We start from the raw sequence: 21900 nt of genomic DNA, 5'->3' as shown, positions 1-21900 counted from the left end.
ATTCTGACCTGCGTCGCTTTATACGGTTATAACTTTTGAACACTGTAACTTATCAAAGCGATTCTGAGATTATTTATTCCCCACATGTTGTACAAAATGTTGGATGATAAGTTTTGCGTCTATTTAAAAAAATTATGAATTTTTTGAAAAATTTCCCACTTTCGAAATCATTGCGTTTTCAGGCAGATGATTTACCAGCTAAATAAGTTTCTGAATAACATTTCCCATTTGTCTACTTTACATAATTTCTGAAATGTCTGGATAATTTATTTGGACGTCACGCGGCTTACAAATCCAATATCGATTTCCCGTATTTTCAGAATTTACTATTTTGCAGATTATACTGTTTTGTATGAAATTTTACATATTTAACCTCAAACCCCCCCATATAACCAACCGATTTTCAAATCTGCCCTAAAACTATCGGAAACAGCTTTTAGGTCAATTGTTAACCCCTTGAGATCTTCATAGTAATTGAATCAAAATGGAGTTGAAATTTAGAGGGGTCAAATTTTGTCAGTTATACGTTTATTTAGCCCTAAAATTTACACATTTCCAAAAGATAAAAAGAGAAAACCCACCATAAAGTTTGTTCTACAATTTCTCCGGAGTAGAGAGACCCCCCACATGTGGCCGTGACTTGTGTTATGGGCGCACAGCGAGGCTCAGAAGGGAAGGAGCGCCCTGCAGCTGCCAGGATTTTAGTTTTCTCGTTGCCCCCTTTTGTAGGCTATAAAATTTTTGCTTTTTCATTGTTGGGGTCATGTGACGGCATTTTTTTTGCAGGATGAGAAGCTTTTTCCAGTGTTACCATTTTGGGGTTGGTATCTCCTATTATTGAAAATTTAGGAACAATTTTTTTGGGCAGGAGTAAAAAAGCATCAATTCTGTCCTGGATTTTTGACTTTTTTTTTTTGGTGTTCACCGTATAGCCCAATAATCCTGTTATCTTTATTCTATAGGTAAATACGATTATGGGGATAACAGACATGAATATTTTTTCTTACGTTTTACTAAATTTGTCAAATAAAACCCTAATGTGGGACAAATCTATCATTTGTGCATCGCCGTCTTCCAAGTGGCAGAACATATTTAATTTTTTGGCTATGGAGCTGATTGATGGCTTGTTTTTTGCGGGACATGTTGTACTTTGCACCAGTCACATTCTGGAGTACATGTGTTTTTTTGATCACTTTTTATTGCATTTTTTGTGGAATTAAATAGGTAAAAATCATAACTTTTGGAGGGTTTTTAACGGTTTTCATTATACGGGTTCAATAATTATTTCCTTTTGTTACGGATGCGGCGATACTATTGTTAGGGAGATTGTGCTGATCTCGGACGCCATGTTACATACTTAGCATTCCAGTTCATAAAACTTTTTCTATGAAAACTAAAGTTAGGGTGGTGCTTCTATTCAAACACAAAGACTAAGGGTGATGTCACACATGGCGTTTTAAGGCCGTTTTTAGTTAGTGCATTTTCAGATCGTAAAAAACGCATCCATTTTAAAAAACGGATGCGTTTTTTAACAAATGCGTTTTTTACGATCTGAAAAGGCACTAACTAAAAACGGCCCAAAAACAGCCTAAAAACGCCATGTGTGACATCACCCTACGGGTGGTGGCACACGTGGCGTCCGGGCTGGAATTGCAGACCAAGCCGCACCCATTGGGGCGTGCCCCGGCCAGATCGCATCGGCATTTCTATGGAAACACCTGCGATCGGGAACGAGCTGCTGGTGTTTTGCCTTAATTTAATGCAAAACACTGGCGGCTCGTTCCCGATTGCAGTCGTTTCCATAGAAACGCTGATGCAATCGGGCCACGGCCGGCCCCGGTGGGTGCAGTTTTATCTGTGTTTCCAAGCGCAGCCAAAAGCGCCCTCAGGATTCTCTATAAAGTGTCTCAGTGTCAAAATAAACAGTTTTTGTCTTGGGCTAAACTTCAGTACGGACAGTCTGTCTTTCCTGTGTTACCTAATGCATTCCAGCGCTGGAAAACAAAGACTCGGAAATCACTTTGTAAAGTGGCCGGGGGCGGCTGAAAGCCTCGTGTATCCAAAGACCCTTATGCTCATCTCTCACACTATATATGTGGGGTTTTGGGGTTTGTGTTCTGATTTAGACATTTTTTTTGCATTATATGTCTCTTTATATGTTATGGGGCTTATTGGCATTTTTATTGATTATTTTTTATTGAATAACATTTTATTTTTTTACTATTTCCACCATGGGACAAGAACAAGCAATCATCTGATAATACCCTGATATAATGATGTATTGCAGGGTATGAGCAGCGGCAGTCTATGCACATGTCACAGACGCCATCTTTCAGGGCGCGTTCACACGTTGCGTTTTGACCTGCGTTTTCATTGCGTTTAAAACGCATATACAACAGCTGAGGAGAGGTGATTTGCCTAATTACATCACTGTTAACATTTCCGTTTACAAAACGCATCGTAAACGCGATGTTAACACATGCGTTAACAACGCGTTAACGTATGCGTTTTGTTAACACGTGCGTTAACATTGCGTTTACAAACGTAAACGGTAATGTAATTAGGCAAATTACCTCTCATCAGCTGTTGTATATGCGTTTTAAACGCAATGAAAACGCAACCGAAACGCAACATGTGAACGCGCCCTCAGGCACTGATGATCGTACCCCAGGGCTGCCATAGCAACGCTCAGCGCCCCCTCCCCCCCACCAAAAACCGCACAGGGGCAGGACACGATCGTGGGGGAAAGACCCCCCCCCCCCCCAAAGGCAGGTTAAATGCCGCGGTCACGCTGACCACGGCATTTAACGGGTTAAACACCCGCGATCAGAGCCCACACCGACCGCGGGTGTTACACTGGGGTGTCAGCTGTCAGTTACAGCCAGCACGGTTCTGATCCACAACGGAGCCGGCATCAGCTCATCAGCGGATATATACGTGGCTGAGCGGGAAGGGGATAACTTTGTGCTTTCCTCACACATCAGCTTAGCTTGTATTTGTGTTACATTCACCGCCACTTTCTGTGAGGCCACGTTCACACGTTGCGCTTCAAAACGCATTACAACTGCTGAGATGAGGTGATTTGCCTGATTACATTTCTGTTCTGTACAAAGCGTATTGTAAACGCGATGTTAACGCATGTGTTAACAATGCGTTACCACATGTATTAACATTGTGTTAACAAATGTAAACAGTAATGTAATCAGGCAAATCACCTCTCCTCAGCTGTTGTAACGCGTATCAAACGCAGGACAAAACGCAACGTGTGCACGCGCCCTGACAGAAACAATTGCCAGATTGTCATACTGTCTGAGTTACCTCATGCAAGATTAGTGAAAATTATAAATGTCAATCACCTCCAGGTTTAGCAGCTCTAGTGCCTCTCATCTCTACCTGACACTGGGTGGCTACTAAAAGTACCAAGAAAAACAGTTTGGCGTCCATTCTTCTTCACTGGCCGCCAAAATACCGTTGGGCTCTGACGCGTATTGGCTCCGCCCCCTCATTATAATAAGGCACGCAGTGGTAACGGCTATCATTGCAGGATGTTTCCCTTCACAACATGGCGGCGCCGTGACATCATCTGTTGCTGTGCGATGTCAAACCTCGTGATGTATAGATTTCGGGGTGCGTCAATTAACAGGACTTCCGACGCCATTGCTGATAAGGGCAAATACTTTCATTCCCTTTTTTTGACTGTTACATGATAGTCTCCCGTTAACTTAACTTTAAACAAAAAAAAGCGCTCATATAACGGTATCGTCTATACATGTATTACGTATAAAGTTATTTCACTATTTATATATGGAGAGTTACCTGGTCTGCCAGTAGTAAAGATGGCGGACTGGTGTGAAATGAGCAGCTGCTTTGGTCACATGTCACTCCAGATCATGTGACCGAGGTGCTATAAGCGGGGGGCGGGGCTTCGTGTTTCCCGCCTGTATGTGTGCGGAGGAGATGCAGGGCTGCTCTGTGCGGTGTGTGGAGGGATTATCATGGTGAGTACATCTGCTCCAGGGTCTAATGGAGGGTTCTGGGAGCTGTGTGTAGTATGTGTGGGCGGCTGCAGCCTGCAAGTGTGCTAAGGGGGTGATATGCAAAGAAGCCCGGGCTCCAAGGGGAGCCGCGTGTGACACAGGGGAGGAACACACAGGAGGGGGAGGAGCTGCCCCAGTAACAATGGTAACATTAACATTTATTAACAACCTGAACAGTATGGTATTCACCACAAAACAGATTTATAAAAGATAGTGCCAAGAATTATACAGTGCAGGGAGGTTATACAGTGTGAGGGGGCCATTATACAGTGTGAGGGGGCCATTATACAGTGTGAGGGGGCCATTATACAGTGTGAGGGGGCCATTATACAGTGTGAGGGGGCCATTATACAGTGTGAGGGGGCCATTATACAGTGTGAGGGGGCCATTATACAGTGTGAGGGGGGCCATTATACAGTGTGAGGGGGCCATTATACAGTGTGAGGGGGCCATTATACAGTGTGAGGGGGGGCATTATACAGTGCAGGGAGGTTATACAGTGTGAGGGGGGCATTATACAGTGCAGGGAGGTTATACAGTGTGAGGGGGGGCATTATACAGTGTGAGGGGGGGCATTATACAGTGTGAGGGGGGGCATTATACAGTGTGAGGGGCCATTATACAGTGTGAGGGGGCCATTATACAGTGTGAGGGGGCCATTATACAGTGTGAGGGGGCCATTATACAGTGTGAGGGGGCCATTATACAGTGTGAGGGGGCATTATACAGTGTGAGGGTGCATTATACAGTGCAGGGAGGTTATACAGTGTGAGGGGGGGCGTTATACAGTGTGAGGGGGGCATTATACAGTGCAGGGAGGTTATACAGTGTGAGGGGGGCATTATACAGTGCAGGGAGGTTATACAGTGTGAGGGGGGCATTATACAGTGCAGGGAGGTTATACAGTGTGAGGGGGGCATTATACAGTGCAGGGAGGTTATACAGTGTGAGGGGGGCATTATACAGTGCAGGGAGGTTATACAGTGTGAGGGGGGGCATTATACAGTGCAGGGAGGTTATACAGTGAGGGGGGGCATTATACAGTGCAGGGAGGTTATACAGTGTGAGGGGGGGCATTATACAGTGCAGGGAGGTTATACAGTGTGAGGGGGGGCATTATACAGTGCAGGGAGGTTATACAGTGTGAGGGGGGGCATTATACAGTGCAGGGAGGTTATACAGTGTGAGGGGGGGGGCATTATACAGTGCAGGGAGGTTATACAGTGTGAGGGGGGGCATTATACAGTGCAGGGAGGTTATACAGTGTGAGGGGGGGCATTATACAGTGCAGGGAGGTTATACAGTGTGAGGGGGGGCATTATACAGTGCAGGGAGGTTATACAGTGTGAGGGGGGCATTATACACTGCAGGGAGGTTATACAGTGTGAGGGGGGCATTATACACTGCAGGGAGGTTATACAGTGTGAGGGGGGCATTATACACTGCAGGGAGGTTATACAGTGTGAGGGGGGGCATTATACACTGCAGGGAGGTTATACAGTGTGAGGGGGGGCATTATACACTGCAGGGAGGTTATACAGTGTGAGGGGGGGCATTATACACTGCAGGGAGGTTATACAGTGTGAGGGGGGGCATTATACAGTGCAGGGAGGTTATACAGTGTGATGGGGGGCATTATACAGTGCAGGGAGGTTATACAGTGTGAGGGGGGCATTATACAGTGCAGGGAGGTTATACAGTGTGAGGGGGGCATTATACAGTGCAGGGAGGTTATACAGTGTGAGGGGGGGCATTATACACTGCAGGGAGGTTATACAGTGTGAGGGGGGGCATTATGGGGGGCATTATACACTGCAGGGAGGTTATACAGTGCAGGGAGGTTATACAGTGTGAGGGGGGGCATTATACAGTGTGAGGGGGGGCATTATACAGTGTGAGGGGGGGCATTATACAGTGTGAGGGGGGGCATTATACAGTGTGAGGGGGCCATTATACAGTGTGAGGGGGGGCATTATACACTGCAGGGAGGTTATACAGTGTGAGGGGGGGCATTATACACTGCAGGGAGGTTATACAGTGCAGGGAGGTTATACAGTGTGAGGGGGGGCATTATACAGTGTGAGGGGGGGCATTATACAGTGTGAGGGGGGGCATTATACAGTGTGAGGGGGGGGCATTATACAGTGTGAGGGGGCCATTATACAGTGTGAGGGGGGCCATTATACAGTGTGAGGGGGCCATTATACAGTGTGAGGGGGCCATTATACAGTGTGAGGGGGCCATTATACAGTGTGAGGGGGGGCATTATACAGTGCAGGGAGGTTATACAGTGTGAGGGGGGCATTATACAGTGCAGGGAGGTTATACAGTGTGAGGGGGGGCATTATACAGTGTGAGGGGGGGCATTATACAGTGTGAGGGGCCATTATACAGTGTGAGGGGGCCATTATACAGTGTGAGGGGGCCATTATACAGTGTGAGGGGGCCATTATACAGTGTGAGGGGGCCATTATACAGTGTGAGGGGGCATTATACAGTGTGAGGGTGCATTATACAGTGCAGGGAGGTTATACAGTGTGAGGGGGGGCGTTATACAGTGTGAGGGGGGCATTATACAGTGCAGGGAGGTTATACAGTGTGAGGGGGGCATTATACAGTGCAGGGAGGTTATACAGTGTGAGGGGGGCATTATACAGTGCAGGGAGGTTATACAGTGTGAGGGGGGCATTATACAGTGCAGGGAGGTTATACAGTGTGAGGGGGGGCATTATACAGTGCAGGGAGGTTATACAGTGTGAGGGGGGGCATTATACAGTGCAGGGAGGTTATACAGTGAGGGGGGGCATTATACAGTGCAGGGAGGTTATACAGTGTGAGGGGGGGCATTATACAGTGCAGGGAGGTTATACAGTGTGAGGGGGGGCATTATACAGTGCAGGGAGGTTATACAGTGTGAGGGGGGGCATTATACAGTGCAGGGAGGTTATACAGTGTGAGGGGGGGGGCATTATACAGTGCAGGGAGGTTATACAGTGTGAGGGGGGGCATTATACAGTGCAGGGAGGTTATACAGTGTGAGGGGGGGCATTATACAGTGCAGGGAGGTTATACAGTGTGAGGGGGGGCATTATACAGTGCAGGGAGGTTATACAGTGTGAGGGGGGCATTATACACTGCAGGGAGGTTATACAGTGTGAGGGGGGCATTATACACTGCAGGGAGGTTATACAGTGTGAGGGGGGCATTATACACTGCAGGGAGGTTATACAGTGTGAGGGGGGGCATTATACACTGCAGGGAGGTTATACAGTGTGAGGGGGGGCATTATACACTGCAGGGAGGTTATACAGTGTGAGGGGGGGCATTATACAGTGCAGGGAGGTTATACAGTGTGAGGGGGGGCATTATACAGTGCAGGGAGGTTATACAGTGTGATGGGGGGCATTATACAGTGCAGGGAGGTTATACAGTGTGAGGGGGGCATTATACAGTGCAGGGAGGTTATACAGTGTGAGGGGGGCATTATACAGTGCAGGGAGGTTATACAGTGTGAGGGGGGGCATTATACACTGCAGGGAGGTTATACAGTGTGAGGGGGGGCATTATACACTGCAGGGAGGTTATACAGTGCAGGGAGGTTATACAGTGTGAGGGGGGGCATTATACAGTGTGAGGGGGGGCATTATACAGTGTGAGGGGGGGCATTATACAGTGTGAGGGGGGGCATTATACAGTGTGAGGGGGGGCATTATACAGTGTGAGGGGGGGCATTATACAGTGTGAGGGGGGGCATTATACAGTGTGAGGGGGGGCATTATACAGTGTGAGGGGGGGCATTATACAGTGTGAGGGGGGGCATTATACACTGCAGGGAGGTTATACAGTGTGAGGGGGGGCATTATACACTGCAGGGAGGTTATACAGTGTAGGGAGGTTATACAGTGTAGGGAGGTTATACAGTGTGAGGAGGGGCATTATACAGTGTAGGGAGGTTATACAGTGTAGGGAGGTTATACAGTGTAGGGAGGTTATACAGTGTAGGGAGGTTATACAGTGTAGGGAGGTTATACAGTGTAGGGAGGTTATACAGTGTAGGGAGGTTATACAGTGTAGGGAGGTTATACAGTGTAGGGAGGTTATACAGTGTAGGGAGGTTATACAGTGTAGGGAGGTTATACAGTGTAGGGAGGTTATACAGTGTAGGGAGGTTATACAGTGTGAGGGGGGGCATTATACAGTGAGGGGGGGCATTATACAGTGAGGGGGGGCATTATACAGTGAGGGGGGGCATTATACAGTGTGGGGAGGTTATACAGTGTGAGGGGGCATTATACAGTGCAGGGAGGTTATACAGTGTGAGGGGGGCATTATACAGTGCAGGGAGGTTATACAGTGTGAGGGGGGCATTATACAGTGCAGGGAGGTTATACAGTGTGAGGGGGGCATTATACAGTGCAGGGAGGTTATACAGTGTAAGGGGGGGGGCATTATACAGTGTAGGGAGGTTATACAGTGTAAGGGGGGGCATTATACAGTGCAGGGAGGTTATACAGTGTAAGGGGGGCATTATACAGTGCAGGGAGGTTATACAGTGTGAGGGGGGGCATTATACAGTGCAGGGAGGTTATACAGTGTGAGGGGGGGCATTATACAGTGCGGGGAGGTTATACAGTGTGAGGGGGGCATTATACAGTGGGAGGGGGGGCATTATACAGTGCGGGGAGGTTATACAGTGTGAGGGGGGCATTATACAGTGTAGGGAGGTTATACAGTGTGAGGGGGGGCATTATACAGTGTAGGGAGGTTATACAGTGTGAGGGGGGGACATTATACACTGCAGGGAGGTTATACAGTGTAAGGGGGGCATTATACAGTGTAAGGGGGGCATTATACAGTGTAAGGGGGGCATTATACAGTGTAAGGGGGGCATTATACAGTGTAAGGGGGGCATTATACAGTGTAAGGGGGGCATTATACAGTGCAGGGAGGTTATACAGTGTAAGGGGGGCATTATACAGTGTAGGGAGGTTATACAGTGTGAGGGGGGGCATTATACACTGCAGGGAGGTTATACAGTGTAAGGGGGGCATTATACAGTGTAGGGAGGTTATACAGTGTGAGGGGGACATTATACAGTGCAGGGAGGTTATACAGTGTGAGGGGGGGCATTATACAGTGCAGGGAGGTTATACAGTGTGAGGGGGGGGCATTATACACTGCAGGGAGGTTATACAGTGTAAGGGGGGCATTATACAGTGTAGGGAGGTTATACAGTGTGAGGGGGGACATTATACAGTGCAGGGAGGTTATACAGTGTGAGGGGGGGGGCATTATACAGTGTAGGGAGGTTATACAGTGTGAGGGGGGCATTATACAGTGCAGGGAGGTTATACAGTGTGAGGGGGGCATTATACAGTGTGAGGGGGGCATTATACAGTGCATGGAGGTTATACAGTGTGAGTGGGGCATTATACAGTGCAGGGAGGTTATGCAGTGTGAGGGGGGGCATTATACACTGCAGGGAGGTTATACAGTGTGAGGGGGGGCATTATACAGTGTAAGGGGGCATTATACAGTGTAGGGAGGTTATACAGTGTAGGGAGGTTATACAGTGTGAGGGGGCATTATACAGTGTGAGGGGGCATTATACAGTGTGAGGGGGCATTATACAGTGTGAGGGGGCATTATACAGTGTGAGGGGGGGCATTATACAGTGTGAGGGGGGGCATTATACAGTGTGAGGGGGGGCATTATACAGTGTGAGGGGGGGCATTATACAGTGTGAGGGGGGCATTATACAGTGTGGGGGGGGGCGCATTATACAGTGTGGGGGGGGGCGCATTATACAGTGTGGGGGGGGGCGCATTATACAGTGTGGGGGGGGGCGCATTATACAGTGTGGGGGGGGGGGCGCATTATACAGTGTGGGGGGGGGGCGCATTATACAGTGTGAGGGGGGCGCATTATACAGTGTGAGGGGGGGGCATTATACAGTGTGAGGGGGGGGCATTATACAGTGTGAGGGGGGGGCATTATACAGTGTGAGGGGGGGGCATTATACAGTGTGAGGGGGGGGCATTATACAGTGCAGGGAGGTTATACAGTGCAGGGAGGTTATACAGTGTGAGGGGGGGCATTATACAGTGTAGGGAGGTTATACAGTGTGAGGGGGGGCATTATACAGTGCAGGGAGGTTATACAGTGTGAGGGGGGCATTATACACTGCAGGGAGGTTATACAGTGTGAGGGGGGCATTATACAGTGCAGGGAGGTTATACAGTGTGAGGGGGGGCATTATACACTGCGGGGAGGTTATACAGTGTAAGGGGGGCATTATACAGTGCGGGGAGGAAATACAGTGTAAGGGGGGGGCATTATACAGTGCATGGAGGTTATACAGTGTAAGGGGGGGCGTTATACAGTGTAAGGGGGGGCATTATACAGTGTAAGGGGGCATTATACAGTGTGAGGGGGGCATTATACACTGCAGGGAGGTTATACAGTGTGAGGGGGGCATTATACAGTGTGAGGGGGGGCATTATACAGTGTGAGGGGGGGCATTATACAGTGTGAGGGGGGGCATTATACAGTGTGAGGGGGGGCATTATACAGTGTAGGGAGGTTATACAGTGTGAGGGGGGGACATTATACACTGCAGGGAGGTTATACAGTGTAAGGGGGGCATTATACACTGCAGGGAGGTTATACAGTGTAAGGGGGGCATTATACAGTGTAGGGAGGTTATACAGTGTGAGGGGGGGGGCATTATACACTGCAGGGAGGTTATACAGTGTAAGGGGGGCATTATACAGTGTAGGGAGGTTATACAGTGTGAGGGGGGACATTATACAGTGCAGGGAGGTTATACAGTGTGAGGGGGGGCATTATACAGTGCAGGGAGGTTATACAGTGTGAGGGGGGGCATTATACAGTGCAGGGAGGTTATACAGTGTGGGGGGGGGCATTATACACTGCAGGGAGGTTATACAGTGTAAGGGGGGCATTATACAGTGTAGGGAGGTTATACAGTGTGAGGGGGGACATTATACAGTGCAGGGAGGTTATACAGTGTGAGGGGGGGCATTATACAGTGTAGGGAGGTTATACAGTGTGAGGGGGGCATTATACAGTGCAGGGAGGTTATACAGTGTGAGGGGGGCATTATACAGTGTGAGGGGGGCATTATACAGTGCATGGAGGTTATACAGTGTGAGTGGGGCATTATACAGTGCAGGGAGGTTATACAGTGTGAGGGGGGGCATTATACACTGCAGGGAGGTTATACAGTGTGAGGGCGGGCATTATACAGTGTAAGGGGGCATTATACAGTGTGAGGGGGGCATTATACAGTGTGAGGGGGGGCATTATACAGTGTGAGGGGGGGCATTATACAGTGTGAGGGGGGGCATTATACAGTGTGAGGGGGGGCATTATACAGTGTGAGGGGGGGGCATTATACAGTGTGAGGGGGGGGCATTATACAGTGTGAGGGGGGGGCATTATACAGTGTGAGGGGGGGGCATTATACAGTGTGAGGGGGGGGCATTATACAGTGTGAGGGGGGGGCATTATACAGTGTGAGGGGGGGGCATTATACAGTGTGAGGGGGGGGCATTATACAGTGTGAGGGGGGGGCATTATACAGTGTGAGGGGGGGGCATTATACAGTGTGAGGGGGGGCATTATACAGTGTGAGGGGGGGGCATTATACAGTGTGAGGGGGGGGCATTATACAGTGCAGGGAGGTTATACAGTGCAGGGAGGTTATACAGTGTGAGGGGGGGCATTATACAGTATGAGGGGGGGCATTATACAGTGTGAGGGGGGGGCATTATACAGTGTGAGGGGGGGGCATTATACAGTGTGAGGGGGGGGCATTATACAGTGTGAGGGGGGGGCATTATACAGTGTGAGGGGGGGGCATTATACAGTGCAGGGAGGTTATACAGTGCAGGGAGGTTATACAGTGCAGGGAGGTTATACAGTGCAGGGAGGTTATACAGTGCAGGGAGGTTATACAGTGCAGGGAGGTTATACAGTGCAGGGAGGTTATACAGTGTGAGGGGGGGCATTATACAGTGTAGGGAGGTTATACAGTGTGAGGGGGGGGCATTATACAGTGTAGGGAGGTTATACAGTGTAAGGGGGGCATTATACAGTGCAGGGAGGTTATACAGTGTAAGGGGGGCATTATACAGTGCAGGGAGGTTATACAGTGTGAGGGGGGCATTATACACTGCAGGGAGGTTATACAGTGTGAGGGGGGGGCGTTATACAGTGTGAGGGGGGACATTATACACTGCAGGGAGGTTATACAGTGCAAGGGGGGCATTATACAGTGCAGGGAGGTTATACAGTGTAAGGGGGGCATTATACAGTGCAGGGAGGTTATACAGTGTAAGGGGGGGCATTATACAGTGTAGGGAGGTTATACAGTGTGAGGGGGGACATTATACAGTGCAGGGAGGTTATACAGTGTGAGGGGGGGCATTATACAGTGCAGGGAGGTTATACAGTGTGAGGGGGGGCATTATACAGTGCAGGGAGGTTATACAGTGTGAGGGGGGGCATTATACAGTGCAGGGAGGTTATACAGTGTGAGGGGGGGCATTATACACTGCAGGGAGGTTATACAGTGTAAGGGGGGCATTATACAGTGTAGGGAGGTTATACAGTGTGAGGGGGGACATTATACAGTGCAGGGAGGTTATACAGTGTGAGGGGGGCATTATACAGTGCAGGGAGGTTATACAGTGTGAGGGGGGCATTATACAGTGTGAGGGGGGCATTATACAGTGAATGGAGGTTATACAGTGTGAGTGGGGCATTATACAGTGCAGGGAGGTTATACAGTGTGAGGGGGGGCATTATACACTGCAGGGAGGTTATACAGTGTGAGGGGGGGCATTATACAGTGTAAGGGGGCATTATACAGTGTAGGGAGGTTATACAGTGTGAGGGGGGGCATTATACAGTGTGAGGGGGGGCATTATACAGTGTGAGGGGGGGCATTATACAGTGTGAGGGGGGGGGCATTATACAGTGTGAGGGGGGGGGCATTATACAGTGTGAGGGGGGGGGCATTATACAGTGTGAGGGGGGGGCATTATACAGTGTGAGGGGGGGGGCATTATACAGTGTGAGGGGGGGGGCATTATACAGTGTGAGGGGGGGGCATTATACAGTGCAGGGAGGTTATACAGTGCAGGGAGGTTATACAGTGCAGGGAGGTTATACAGTGTGAGGGGGGGCATTATACAGTGTAGGGAGGTTATACAGTGTGAGGGGGGGCATTATACAGTGTAGGGAGGTTATACAGTGTAAGGGGGGCATTATACAGTGCAGGGAGGTTATACAGTGCAGGGAGGTTATACAGTGTGAGGGGGGCATTATACACTGCAGGGAGGTTATACAGTGTGAGGGGGGGCATTATACAGTGCAGGGAGGTTATACAGTGTGAGGGGGGGCATTATACACTGCGGGGAGGTTATACAGTGTAAGGGGGGGGCATTATACAGTGCAGGGAGGAAATACAGTGTAAGGGGGGGCATTATACAGTGCATGGAGGTTATACAGTGTAAGGGGGGCATTATACAGTGTAAGGGGGGCATTATACAGTGTAAGGGGGCATTATACAGTGTGAGGGGGGCATTATACACTGCAGGGAGGTTATACAGTGTGAGGGGGGGCATTAGACAGTGTGAGGGGGGGCATTAGACAGTGTGAGGGGGGGCATTATACAGTGTGAGGGGGGGCATTATACAGTGTGAGGGGGGGCATTATACAGTGTGAGGGGGGGCATTATACAGTGTAGGGAGGTTATACAGTGTGAGGGGGGACATTATACACTGCAGGGAGGTTATACAGTGTAAGGGGGGACATTATACACTGCAGGGAGGTTATACAGTGTAAGGGGGGCATTATACAGTGCAGGGAGGTTATACAGTGTAAGGGGGGCATTATACAGTGTAGGGAGGTTATACAGTGTGAGGGGGGGGGGCATTATACACTGCAGGGAGGTTATACAGTGTAAGGGGGGCATTATACAGTGTAGGGAGGTTATACAGTGTGAGGGGGGACATTATACAGTGCAGGGAGGTTATACAGTGTGAGGGGGGGGGCATTATACAGTGCAGGGAGGTTATACAGTGTGAGGGGGGGCATTATACAGTGCAGGGAGGTTATACAGTGTGGGGGGGGGGCATTATACACTGCAGGGAGGTTATACAGTGTAAGGGGGGCATTATACAGTGTAGGGAGGTTATACAGTGTGAGGGGGGACATTATACAGTGCAGGGAGGTTATACAGTGTGAGGGGGGGCATTATACAGTGTAGGGAGGTTATACAGTGTGAGGGGGGCATTATACAGTGCAGGGAGGTTATACAGTGTGAGGGGGGCATTATACAGTGTGAGGGGGGCATTATACAGTGCATGGAGGTTATACAGTGTGAGTGGGGCATTATACAGTGCAGGGAGGTTATACAGTGTGAGGGGGGGCATTATACACTGCAGGGAGGTTATACAGTGTGAGGGGGGGCATTATACAGTGTAGGGAGGTTATACAGTGTGAGGGGGGCATTATACAGTGTGAGGGGGGGCATTATACAGTGTGAGGGGGGGCATTATACAGTGTGAGGGGGGGCATTATACAGTGTGAGGGGGGGCATTATACAGTGTGAGGGGGGGCATTATACAGTGTGAGGGGGGGCATTATACAGTGTGAGGGGGGGCATTATACAGTGTGAGGGGGGGCATTATACAGTGTGAGGGGGGGCATTATACAGTGTGAGGGGGGGCATTATACAGTGTGAGGGGGGGCATTATACAGTGTGAGGGGGGGGCATTATACAGTGTGAGGGGGGGGCATTATACAGTGTGAGGGGGGGGCATTATACAGTGTGAGGGGGGGGCATTATACAGTGTGAGGGGGGGGCATTATACAGTGTGAGGGGGGGGCATTATACAGTGTGAGGGGGGGGCATTATACAGTGTGAGGGGGGGGCATTATACAGTGTGAGGGGGGGGCATTATACAGTGTGAGGGGGGGGCATTATACAGTGTGAGGGGGGGGGCATTATACAGTGTGAGGGGGGGGCATTATACAGTGTGAGGGGGGGGCATTATACAGTGTGAGGGGGGGGGCATTATACAGTGTGAGGGGGGGGCATTATACAGTGCAGGGAGGTTATACAGTGTGAGGGGGGGCATTATACAGTGCAGGGAGGTTATACAGTGTGAGGGGGGGCATTATACAGTGTAGGGAGGTTATACAGTGCAGGGAGGTTATACAGTGTGAGGGGGGCATTATACACTGCAGGGAGGTTATACAGTGTGAGGGGGGGCGTTATGCAGTGTGAGGGGGGGCATTATACACTGCGGGGAGGTTATACAGTGTAAGGGGGGGGCATTATACACTGCAGGGAGGAAATACAGTGTAAGGGGGGGGCATTATACAGTGCATGGAGGTTATACAGTGTAAGGGGGGGCATTATGCAGTGTAAGGGGGCATTGTACAGTGTGAGGGGGGGCATTATACACTGCAGGGAGGTTATACAGTGTGAGGGGGGCATTATACAGTGTGAGGGGGGGCATTATACAGTGTGAGGGGGGGCATTATACAGTGTGAGGGGGGGCATTATACAGTGTGAGGGGGGGCATTATACAGTGTGAGGGGGGGCATTATACAGTGCAGGGAGGTTATACAGTGTGAGGGGGGGCATTATACAGTGTAGGGAGGTTATACAGTGTGAGGGGGGGCATTATACAGTGTGAGGGGGGGCATTATACAGTGTAGGGAGGTTATACAGTGTGAGGGGGCATTATACAGTGCAGGGAGGTTATACAGTGTGAGGGGGGGCATTATACAGTGCAGGGAGGTTATACAGTGTGAGGGCGGGCATTATACAGTGTAGGGAGGTTATACAGTGTGAGGGGGGGCATTATACAGTGCAGGGAGGTTATACAGTGTGAGGGGGGGCATTATACAGTGCAGGGAGGTTATACAGTGTGAGGGGGGGCATTATACAGTGCAGGGAGGTTATACAGTGTGAGGGGGGGCATTATACAGTGTAGGGAGGTTATACAGTGTGAGGGGGGGCATTATACAGTGCAGGGAGGTTATACAGTGTGAGGGGGGGCATTATACAGTGTGAGGGGGGGCATTATACAGTGTGAGGGGGGCATTATACAGTGTAGGGAGGTTATACAGTGTGAGGGGGGGCATTATACAGTGTAGGGAGGTTATACAGTGTGAGGGCGGGCATTATACAGTGTAGGGAGGTTATACAGTGTGAGGGGGCATTATACAGTGCAGGGAGGTTATACAGTGTGAGGGGGCATTATACAGTGCAGGGAGGTTATACAGTGTGAGGGGGGGCATTATACAGTGCAGGGAGGTTATACAGTGTGAGGGGGGGCATTATACAGTGCAGGGAGGTTATACAGTGTGAGGGGGGGCATTATACAGTGCAGGGAGGTTATACAGTGTGAGGGGGGGCATTATACAGTGTGAGGGGGGGCATTATACAGTGTGAGGGGGGGCATTATACAGTGTGAGGGGGGGCATTATACAGTGTGAGGGGGGGCATTATACAGTGTGAGGGGGGGCATTATACAGTGCAGGGAGGTTATACAGTGTAAGGGGGGGCATTATACAGTGCAGGGAGGTTATACAGTGTGAGGGGGGGCATTATACAGTGCAGGGAGGTTATACAGTGTGAGGGGGGGCATTATACAGTGCAGGGAGGTTATACAGTGTGAGGGGGGGGGGCATTATACAGTGCAGGGAGGTTATACAGTGTGAGGGGGGGCATTATACAGTGTAGGGAGGTTATACAGTGTGAGGGGGGGCGTTATACAGTGTGAGGGGGGGCATTATACAGTGTGAGGGGGGGCGTTATACAGTGTGAGGGGGGGCGTTATACAGTGTGAGGGGGGGCGTTATACAGTGTGAGGGGGGGCATTATACAGTGCAGGGAGGTTATACAGTGTGAGGGGGGGCATTATACAGTGTAGGGAGGTTATACAGTGTGAGGGGGGGCATTATACAGTGCAGGGAGGTTATACAGTGTGAGGGGGGGCATTATACAGTGTAAGGGAGGTTATACAGTGTGAGGGGGGGCATTATACAGTGTAAGGGGGGTTATACAGTGTGAGGTGGGGCATTATACAGTGTAAGGGAGGTTATACAGTGCGGGGAGGTTATACAGTGTAAGGGGGGCATTATACAGTGCAGGGAGGTTATACAGTGTAAGGGGGGGCATTATACAGTGTGAGGGGGCATTATACAGTGTAAGGGGGGGGGGCATTATACAGTGCGAGGGGTAAAGCTGTTTTAATACAAACCATAGTACTGTGCAAGCAAACACACTGACACTACATTCATACATTATACATGTGACTAAACATGCACACAATGTTCACATATAGATCAGGCATCACACCTACATACACACTGCGCAAAAACACAAACATACATACTTTTTCAGTGTTTTTGATGGGCACTGACTGCAGGGCTGAGTACCGTAGTAGCTGGTCCAGGCCGACATGTGCTCCCCTCCGCCTCCAGGTCCCACTGAGTTTAGCAGCTACGCAGGAGGGGGAGGAGCTGCCCCAGTAACACAGAGGAAGGGGAGGAGCTGCCCCAGTAACACAGAGGAGGGGGAGGAGCTGCCCCAGTAACGCAGAGGAGGGGGAGGAGCTGCCCCAGTAACGCAGAGGAGGGGGAGGAGCTGCCCCAGTAACGCAGAGGAGGGGGAGGAGCTGCCCCAGTAACGCAGAGGGGGAGGAGCTGCCCCAGTAACGCAGAGGAGGGGGAGGAGCTGCCCCAGTAACGCAGAGGAGGGGGAGGAGCTGCCCCAGTAACGCAGAGGAGGGGGAGGAGCTGCCCCAGTAACGCAGAGGAGGGGGAGGAGCTGCCCCAGTAACGCAGAGGAGGGGGAGGAGCTGCCCCAGTAACGCAGAGGAGGGGGAGGAGCTGCCCCAGTAACGCAGAGGAGGGGGAGGAGCTGCCCCAGTAACGCAGAGGAGGGGGAGGAGCTGCCCCAGTAACGCAGAGGAGGGGGAGGAGCTGCCCCAGTAACGCAGAGGAGGGGGAGGAGCTGCCCCAGTAACGCAGAGGAGGGGGAGGAGCTGCCCCAGTAACGCAGAGGAGGGGGAGGAGCTGCCCCAGTAACGCAGAGGAGGGGGAGGAGCTGCCCCAGTAACGCAGAGGAGGGGGAGGAGCTGCCCCAGTAACGCAGAGGAGGGGGAGGAGCTGCCCCAGTAACGCAGAGGAGGGGGAGGAGCTGCCCCAGTAACGCAGAGGAGGGGGAGGAGCTGCCCCAGTAACGCAGAGGAGGGGGAGGAGCTGCCCCAGTAACGCAGAGGAGGGGGAGGAGCTGCCCCAGTAACGCAGAGGAGGGGGAGGAGCTGCCCCAGTAACGCAGAGGAGGGGGAGGAGCTGCCCCAGTAACGCAGAGGAGGGGGAGGAGCTGCCCCAGTAACGCAGAGGAGGGGGAGGAGCTGCCCCAGTAACGCAGAGGAGGGGGAGGAGCTGCCCCAGTAACGCAGAGGAGGGGGAGGAGCTGCCCCAGTAACGCAGAGGAGGGGGAGGAGCTGCCCCAGTAACGCAGAGGAGGGGGAGGAGCTGCCCCAGTAACGCAGAGGAGGGGGAGGAGCTGCCCCAGTAACGCAGAGGAGGGGGAGGAGCTGCCCCAGTAACGCAGAGGAGGGGGAGGAGCTGCCCCAGTAACGCAGAGGAGGGGGAGGAGCTGCCCCAGTAACGCAGAGGAGGGGGAGGAGCTGCCCCAGTAACGCAGAGGAGGGGGAGGAGCTGCCCCAGTAACGCAGAGGAGGGGGAGGAGCTGCCCCAGTAACGCAGAGGAGGGGGAGGAGCTGCCCCAGTAACGCAGAGGAGGGGGAGGAGCTGCCCCAGTAACGCAGAGGAGGGGGAGGAGCTGCCCCAGTAACGCAGAGGAGGGGGAGGAGCTGCCCCAGTAACGCAGAGGAGGGGGAGGAGCTGCCCCAGTAACGCAGAGGAGGGGGAGGAGCTGCCCCAGTAACGCAGAGGAGGGGGAGGAGCTGCCCCAGTAACGCAGAGGAGGGGGAGGAGCTGCCCCAGTAACGCAGAGGAGGGGGAGGAGCTGCCCCAGTAACGCAGAGGAGGGGGAGGAGCTGCCCCAGTAACGCAGAGGAGGGGGAGGAGCTGCCCCAGTAACGCAGAGGAGGGGGAGGAGCTGCCCCAGTAACGCAGAGGAGGGGGAGGAGCTGCCCCAGTAACGCAGAGGAGGGGGAGGAGCTGCCCCAGTAACGCAGAGGAGGGGGAGGAGCTGCCCCAGTAACGCAGAGGAGGGGGAGGAGCTGCCCCAGTAACGCAGAGGAGGGGGAGGAGCTGCCCCAGTAACGCAGAGGAGGGGGAGGAGCTGCCCCAGTAACGCAGGGGAGGGGGAGGAGCTGCCCCAGTAACGCAGGGGAGGGGGAGGAGCTGCCCCAGTAACGCAGGGGAGGGGGAGGAGCTGCCCCAGTAACGCAGGGGAGGGGGAGGAGCTGCCCCAGTAACGCAGGGGAGGGGGAGGAGCTGCCCCAGTAACGCAGGGGAGGGGGAGGAGCTGCCCCAGTAACGCAGGGGAGGGGGAGGGGCTGCCCCAGTAACGCAGGGGAGGGGGAGGGGCTGCCCCAGTAACGCAGGGGAGGGGGAGGGGCTGCCCCAGTAACGCAGGGGAGGGGGAGGGGCTGCCCCAGTAACGCAGGGGAGGGGGAGGGGCTGCCCCAGTAACGCAGGGGAGGGGGAGGGGCTGCCCCAGTAACGCAGGGGAGGGGGAGGGGCTGCCCCAGTAACGCAGGGGAGGGGGAGGGGCTGCCCCAGTAACGCAGGGGAGGGGGAGGGGCTGCCCCAGTAACGCAGGGGAGGGGGAGGGGCTGCCCCAGTAACGCAGGGGAGGGGGAGGGGCTGCCCCAGTAACGCAGGGGAGGGGGAGGGGCTGCCCCAGTAACGCAGGGGAGGGGGAGGGGCTGCCCCAGTAACGCAGGGGAGGGGGAGGGGCTGCCCCAGTAACGCAGGGGAGGGGGAGGGGCTGCCCCAGTAACGCGGGGGAGGGGGAGGGGCTGCCCCAGTAACGCGGGGGAGGGGGAGGGGCTGCCCCAGTAACGCGGGGGAGGGGGAGGGGCTGCCCCAGTAACGCGGGGGAGGGGGAGGGGCTGCCCCAGTAACGCGGGGGAGGGGGAGGGGCTGCCCCAGTAACGCGGGGGAGGGGGAGGGGCTGCCCCAGTAACGCGGGGGAGGGGGAGGGGCTGCCCCAGTAACGCGGGGGAGGGGGAGGGGCTGCCCCAGTAACGCGGGGGAGGGGGAGGGGCTGCCCCAGTAACGCGGGGGAGGGGGAGGGGCTGCCCCAGTAACGCGGGGGAGGGGGAGGGGCTGCCCCAGTAACGCGGGGGAGGGGGAGGGGCTGCCCCAGTAACGCGGGGGAGGGGGAGGGGCTGCCCCAGTAACGCGGGGGAGGGGGAGGGGCTGCCCCAGTAACGCGGGGGAGGGGGAGGGGCTGCCCCAGTAACGCGGGGGAGGGGGAGGGGCTGCCCCAGTAACGCGGGGGAGGGGGAGGGGCTGCCCCAGTAACGCGGGGGAGGGGGAGGGGCTGCCCCAGTAACGCGGGGGAGGGGGAGGGGCTGCCCCAGTAACGCGGGGGAGGGGGAGGGGCTGCCCCAGTAACGCGGGGGAGGGGGAGGGGCTGCCCCAGTAACGCGGGGGAGGGGGAGGGGCTGCCCCAGTAACGCGGGGGAGGGGGAGGGGCTGCCCCAGTAACGCGGGGGAGGGGGAGGGGCTGCCCCAGTAACGCGGGGGAGGGGGAGGGGCTGCCCCAGTAACGCGGGGGAGGGGGAGGGGCTGCCCCAGTAACGCGGGGGAGGGGGAGGGGCTGCCCCAGTAACGCGGGGGAGGGGGAGGGGCTGCCCCAGTAACGCGGGGGAGGGGGAGGGGCTGCCCCAGTAACGCGGGGGAGGGGGAGGGGCTGCCCCAGTAACGCGGGGGAGGGGGAGGGGCTGCCCCAGTAACGCGGGGGAGGGGGAGGGGCTGCCCCAGTAACACAGGTAATATTGTATGTTTTCTTTTAGATTCTATTCTGTATTGGATCCTGAATGGAGCCCGTGTCATCGGAGAAGATCACAGCAACATGGACTGGGTTTTGAGAGCAAAACCTGTTTGAAAGGATAGAGGGTAGTAATCTGATTGGTGGGAATCAAATGCTGGGACCCCCACTAATAACTGGTTTGCCATTCTCAAATACGAATGGAGCAGCAGGTCAAGTATGTGTCCTGCTGCTGCTTCATTCATTGCCTTTGTGTGCCAGGTCGCCTGGTTATCTCTGGCACTGTCATTGAGGTTCAGGAGAGTGCTGGAAATACCCAAGTGCTGTGCTCGCCAGTTTCCAGAACTCCAATGGCAGAACACAGGGTTCACCTAGTGCTCCATCAATTAGATCTACATTCTTGTGATCAGTGGAGGTCCCAGAAGTCCCACCTGTCCGATTGCTATTCCCTATCCTGTGGAAAAGATCCTATACTTACCCCTCCCCTGCATTCTACTTGTGCGTGCACCTTCTGGTCTTTGTTTGCAAACAGAGGCTGCAGCAGGGATGTCATGTCCGCTGTAGCCTTCTATTCCTCTGCCAAACACCAGGAGTAGAGCGTGCCAGTCACGTGTCATCATCATGATGTCACTGCTGCAGGCAGGAGGATGCTCTGCTACTATTGGGTAGATATTCCTATGTTGTGGACAAAATGTACAGGCAATGTTTTATAAAATAATAAAAACTTCTTAAAATCACTTTTCTCCTGATTAATTTCATGTGTTATGATATAGAAAATAAAGAAAAACCACAGAACCAAAGTTGTAGGACTGTTCAGTTTTGTTTTTGCAAAGATGATCC

General features: G+C 53.0%; 2 long non-coding RNA genes across 2 annotated transcripts in view; one reads left to right on the top strand and one right to left on the bottom strand.

The window, feature by feature from the left end:
* The window catches only part of LOC140078083 (uncharacterized), a 932690-nt gene that overhangs the window by 12585 nt on the left and 898205 nt on the right, over positions 1-21900 (bottom strand). The window lies entirely within an intron of this gene.
* LOC140077124 (uncharacterized) lies at positions 3882-21797 on the top strand. Its single transcript, XR_011849707.1, has 2 exons — positions 3882-3998; positions 21086-21797. It is a non-coding gene; the product is annotated as an uncharacterized lncRNA (long non-coding RNA).

This window comes from Engystomops pustulosus, chromosome 9 (assembly GCF_040894005.1).
Source record: "Engystomops pustulosus chromosome 9, aEngPut4.maternal, whole genome shotgun sequence".
NCBI lineage: Eukaryota > Metazoa > Chordata > Amphibia > Anura > Leptodactylidae > Engystomops > Engystomops pustulosus.
The sequence above is the reverse complement of the archived record's forward strand: the minus strand, read 5'-3'. Positions and strand labels throughout refer to the sequence as shown.